At 35.7% G+C, this 5,811-nt stretch overlaps 1 protein-coding gene across 6 annotated transcripts in view; it reads left to right on the plus strand.

Annotated features, from left to right (window-relative positions):
- Positions 1 to 5,811, plus strand: part of LOC106884261 (inactive histone-lysine N-methyltransferase 2E) — a 514,331-nt gene that overhangs the window by 116,881 nt on the left and 391,639 nt on the right. The window contains exon 1 of one of the 6 annotated variants that reach the window (XM_052966078.1): positions 5,405 to 5,535. The exons of the other annotated variants lie outside the window; for them this stretch is intronic. The gene's annotated coding sequence lies outside the window, so the exon portion shown is untranslated. Of the gene's footprint in view, positions 1 to 5,404; positions 5,536 to 5,811 lie in introns of those variants that run through there. 6 annotated transcript variants of the gene reach the window in all.

The raw sequence follows: 5,811 nt of genomic DNA on the forward strand, positions 1-5,811 counted from the left end.
ATATATATATATATATATATATAGATATACCTACACAAACTTGTGCGCATACGTTCAGAACATACACGACAAACGAGAGTGAATGAGAGAAAGAGAGAGAGGGAGAGAGAGAGAGAGAGAGAGAGACAGAGAGAGACAGACAGACAGACAGACAGACAGAGAAAGTGTGGAGGTAGTTAGAAATGGATAACCTACATACAATGATATGCTCTGAAACAGTCAAACACATACCTGTCTTCGCCTCTTTTCCGATATATATGCTAATTCTTCATGTCGGCGACTAGTCTGAAACAAACCCTGCTTCTAAATAATTGATTAGTCGATAGATATCATTTTCTTTGTCGATGTTGTTATCGTTGTGTCGTATTTGTTGCCATAGAAACAGTACAATGACTACAGGAAACATCTAATTACTGATCACTCACAGACTTCGATCTCACCTGTTTGCGAATCATTAAGGTGTATATTCATCAAACTTGACACATGCCAATGTCTAATTGTCCCACTGGTAAAATGGAAAGTTTTATCTATAACAACAACTAAAAGTTGCATGAATACTTGACGAGAGCTATAAATATAATTGATAGAGAAAATTTAATGAGCCTATCTGAGTGGATAAAAGTAATTCAAAGAATATAAAAACAGCTTCAAAAAACTTTTACAACCAAAATCCTATTTGCTTTTCACTCTTATAACGTTAACCCTTTCAGAGTAATACTAGACATTCGTTCCTAAATGTTTAAAATCAGATATATTAGCTAGATAGATGTTTCTAAACCTGAGTGATAGCATCTCTTAGAGGCGTTATGAGCCCTAAGGGAGCGGCAAATTTCGATGAAACTTGTACCCTCAATATTTTCAAATGTCTATAAAACATAACAATAAGGTACAGGCATGACTGTGTGGTAAGAAATTTACTTCCCAACCACATGCTTCCGGGTTCAATCACACTGCGTGGCTCCTTAAGCAAGTGTCTTCTGCTATAGTTTTGGGTCGACCGAAGCCTTGTGATTGGATATGGTAGCCGGAAACTGAAAGAAACATGTCGTGTATATATGTGTGTGCTTGTGTCTGTGTCCCCGCCCACGCCTTGACAACCGGTGTTGGTGCGTTTACGTCCTTGTTTATTAGAGGTTCGGTAAAACAACCGATAGAATAAGTACCAGACTGAAAAAAGTAATTACTGTAGTCGATTCATTCAACTAAAATTCTTCGATCTAATAGCGCCCCAGCATGAGCAAAGTCTGCTGACCGAAACGAGTACAAAATAAAAGATAAAGTAGAAGAGTTGGGAATTATCTAATGTGTTAAAAGAATCATGAATTGTGATGCGCGGAGACCCAATGTATTTTCATTATTCAAGTCCTTAAGGTGGCTAGCTGATGAAATCTTTAGCACGCCAGACAAAGTGCTTAGTGGCAATTCGTCCTTCTTTAGGTTTTGCCTTCAAATTCCGTCGAGGTTGATAAAATAAGTATCAGTCACGCACTGGAGTCTATGTAATCGACTAGACCCTTCTACTAAAATTTCAAGCCTTGTACCTATTGTAGAAGGAATTATATGTGTTATCGCCTTCTTTTGTTAAATCTCCATAAAGATCGAACGTAGGAGGTACTTGTTCGCGCAATAATCTTACGAAAAAAAAAAAAACCCAAACACAGAGAAGTACATATAATGAATGGGATACTATTAACAAAAGTATGCATAATGAACCACCGTGCAATATGAGTTACTTTTTGTATGTGGTTGTTTTTCTTTCGCAAACCATAAAGAAGAAACACTTGCAAAACCCCATTCAAAAGAAAAGTGTTACTGAGCTACAAAAGAAAAACAAAAACAACAACAAAAATAAAATAAAATTAAAAAAAAAAATTTGGAAACAACTGGACTAGATTAACCTGGAAAACAGATAAAACCTATAACTAGGTTTTGGCCAATTTTCAGCATAGCAACTCATTATTTCTTAAAAAAAAAAAATCGGTTTAAAATATTGAACTGGTATATGATAGCAGTTGATTCTTATACCGGAATAATAATCTTCAATGTTTAAGCAGCCAGGAATATTTATAAGAAGAATATATCCGTTTATAGTTGAACAATAGTAGCCATCTTCTGATTGCCACTGGTTATTTTATAAGAAAAATCTCACTTTAAAAGCTTTGTCATTCAACTTTTTTTTTTTATTGTACGAAACAATATGCTGAGAGATTAATCCGAAAATCTACTTCAAATTAAAATTGACACGCCGCCTCAGACATAATGTCGATATCGCTTTCCGTTTCAAACATTTTTTCTTTGTATGTTTGCATTTATTTATCTATGTATCTTATCTGTTTTGCTTCCTTACGGCCTATCTATCTATCTATCTATCTATCTATCTATATCTGTTTGTCTATCTCTCGATCGTTTGATCGTTCTCTTTCTTTTATTACGTATATGCTTTTTTAAAAATATTATATCTATACTAAATAATAAAGACTAATACCTCTCATCTCTTATCAATAAAATCTGCTACCTTAAACATCTTCGAGTGTTATTGAAAGGCGACGATTATGAATATCCAAAAGTAAGAGATACTAACGATTCTCCTTGAGATAAATCTATTTATATTAATTAAAGCAACATTTATTTTGTTGAACGCAGCTCGAACCCTAGACGCTAAATTCCACTTATTTCTTCTTATTTCCCTTATTAGGAAAGGCTGCAATACCACAATCATCATTTGATAGGCGGCCGGTAGATAATGCCATTAAATATTAAAGTGAGAGAACAAAATTCATTCAACAGAAATTTCAATTGTGTCAGATGCACCTAGCTAATTATGACAGCTAATTAGGTACCTGAAAAATCAAATGATCATATCCTGTCATTACTATTGCAGGGAATTGCAGTGGCTACTTAGCAACTATAGGAATAGTCCACCTAGCTAGCTATAATTAGGTACTATTGTACGTGGTATAGTTCAATGCTGCACACAGCCATTACACTAAAATTAACGAGTGATATTTTGAGCTGACTTTGGCACTAAGCCACAGATTTACAGACGGGGTTATTGTCATGCTTTACTTAATTATCATTAGTGTATTGTACTTATTATATCGATTTCACCACATGGCTAAATAGTTAGGGGTTTTCACTCAAAATTGTATGGTCGTACTTTCGATTCCTGGAGTAGGAGTTGTTTTGTGTTCTTGGGCAAAACACTTCGTTTCACGATACTCTTCGGTCGCTTCTATATCTGACACGTGGCACACTGTGCACCAGTAAAGGCAATGACGATTTGATAGTGCATATGCGTTAATGTGCAGCACATACATTTGATCCCCGTCCCCAAAGAAAGAAAATCACCTTTCTGATTATTCAGCGAGAAACTGTGTAGCACTCATCTGCCGTTCATAATAGGAAAAGCCACAAATACGACAAAAGAAAAAATGTAAAGAAAATATCGATCTCTGGCGTATTTCGTTTGGCAGAAAACGAATTCAGATTTTAACATTTAGCATTTAAATGGTCCATATCTGGCCCAAATATTCTACATTGTTTTATGTTCAAAATAGCCAGACCTGGCCTCTCATACCTACCCCGCAATGTCATTCCGAAAATAAACAATCACACCATCGAAATATCGATGCTATTAGATCATGTATTTTTAATTCATAATTATGTCAATAAATAGAATCACATTTGACCGAGTATTCTGAATGCGAAAGGGTTAACGAAATACAACATCGCATTTTCTTTGCCGTTTCTGTCTTTTCAGCACACTGTTAGAGCTAAACATTAATGAGTAACAAAGACATGATATTGACTCTAATAAATGGTTGACTATTAGAAAGTTAAGAACATTAATTACGCCAGCATGACCAGCCCAAGAACGCATCTGCAATTTTCAAACAAAGGAAAGAATTGTGTGTGATAAATGAAATCCATCTATATAAATTTAATAAAAGACTAAAAAAATCATCGCTGTTCGTTACGATAATTGTAAAAATATGCTAAAGAATAATCTCTTTTGTGTAATTATTTGAAATACATATTAAAAATAAAACTTGATACTTATAGGCACAAGGACTCAAATTTGGTTGTCAATTTCATCGACTTAAGTACGTGACTTGTACTTATTTTATTGATCCCAAAGGGACAAAAGCCAAAATCAACCTCAGGATATTTGAACTGAGGGCGTAAAGATGGACGAAATGCTACTAAGAATTTTGTCCGTCGTGGTGACGATTCAACCAGCTCGCTGCCTTGATATATGGTTTTAGATTTTGGCTCAAAGCCAGCACTTTTGAGGGTTGGCGCAATTCGATTGCATTGATCCCAGTATTTGAGTGGGACCCCGAAAAAAAAACCAAAGGCAAAGTTGACCTCGGTGGTATTTGAACTCAGAGCGTAAAGCGTTGAAAGAAAGGCTATCGAGCATTTTCTCTAGCGTTCTAACGATTCTGCCGGCTCCCTGCCTAAATACATATTCTACCTAGGCCCAAGGCTTTATATTTTGGTAGAGGAAGTTAGTCGAATACATCGACCCCAGCGCTCATCTGGTACTTATTTCATCGACACCAAGTCGATACCGGCAGATTTGGAACTCAGAACGGACGAAATGCCGCTACGCACTTTGTCTGGCATTCTACCGATTTTGTCAGCTCACTGCTTTATTATATATTAGAAATAATGTCATTGGTGTATGCATGTATTCACAAGAGAAGGGCTTCTCGTGAATTAAATATCAATATTCTCTGTTCTAACTATGCTTCTTTATAAGACTGAAATAGCAGGAGCAGTATTGGAAATATATTTGACCTCAATACATGCCTAGTACATGACTAAAGTTAACGAGTGAGAGCGGAGAGGTGGCATAATTAATATCACAAGACATTAAGACCACTACTCAGCCGTTTGTGGAAGTCCAGCACTTTCACTATTCCAATATTTATTCCTTACTTTGCTAGTGACACTAATTTATAGGGAAGGAGTTCGGTCGATTGAATCGATACCGGTATATGACTTGAATTTATTTTATTGATCCCAGAGAGATAAAAGGCGAATTTTAGCCTGATGGGATTTAAAATCTGAAAGTAGAGTAATTGATAGACATTAGTGAGTTACCGTTTCTGCTATTCAATTATATTGTATTATTCAAATAATCAATGATATCAGAAATATATTGTTCGAGCATCCTTCTGTCGACAGTCAACCAAGATTGGTATATTTCTGGGAAAAAGAGATGGAATAATCTAACTGGTAGAACATACAATATTCCATCTGACAGTGCATGACTTGTGTGCAGTAGGTATGAATTTCAATAGCAGCCTCCATGTGATAAATGCCATTAGATCCTAATATTTGGAATTATTCTGATCAGCAGGTAATGGATGAATATTGGCTGCGGGATTCCAACTCTTTACTATTCTTCTAGGTCAGAGGTATGACAAGAAGAACTAAGTCATCATTTAATTGTTTATCCAATCAATAAAGCTGTTCATTAATTTGTCACTCTAATACGGTCTATTGGTAAACAAGAGAGAGTTCTAGGTAAATATCTTTGACGTTTCGCTCCTCGCATATACTCTCTCCCACCTCTCTGTCTCTGTCGTCTATCTGTCTGTCTTTTTTTCTCCCATTTTCTCTTTCTTTTTCCTCTCTCTCTCGTCGTGAACATTTCTCTAAATTATCTGTACAAAATTTGAGATGCAAATAACAGTGGTATCTCTACACATACTTATACAAACTCAAACATGTACGTTTAGATGTTAATATAATATGCGTCTGTGTGTGTGTGTGTGTGTGTGTGTGTGTGTGTGTGTGTGT

Source organism: Octopus bimaculoides, chromosome 3, assembly GCF_001194135.2.
Source record: "Octopus bimaculoides isolate UCB-OBI-ISO-001 chromosome 3, ASM119413v2, whole genome shotgun sequence".
Classification (NCBI taxonomy): Eukaryota; Metazoa; Mollusca; class Cephalopoda; order Octopoda; family Octopodidae; genus Octopus; species Octopus bimaculoides.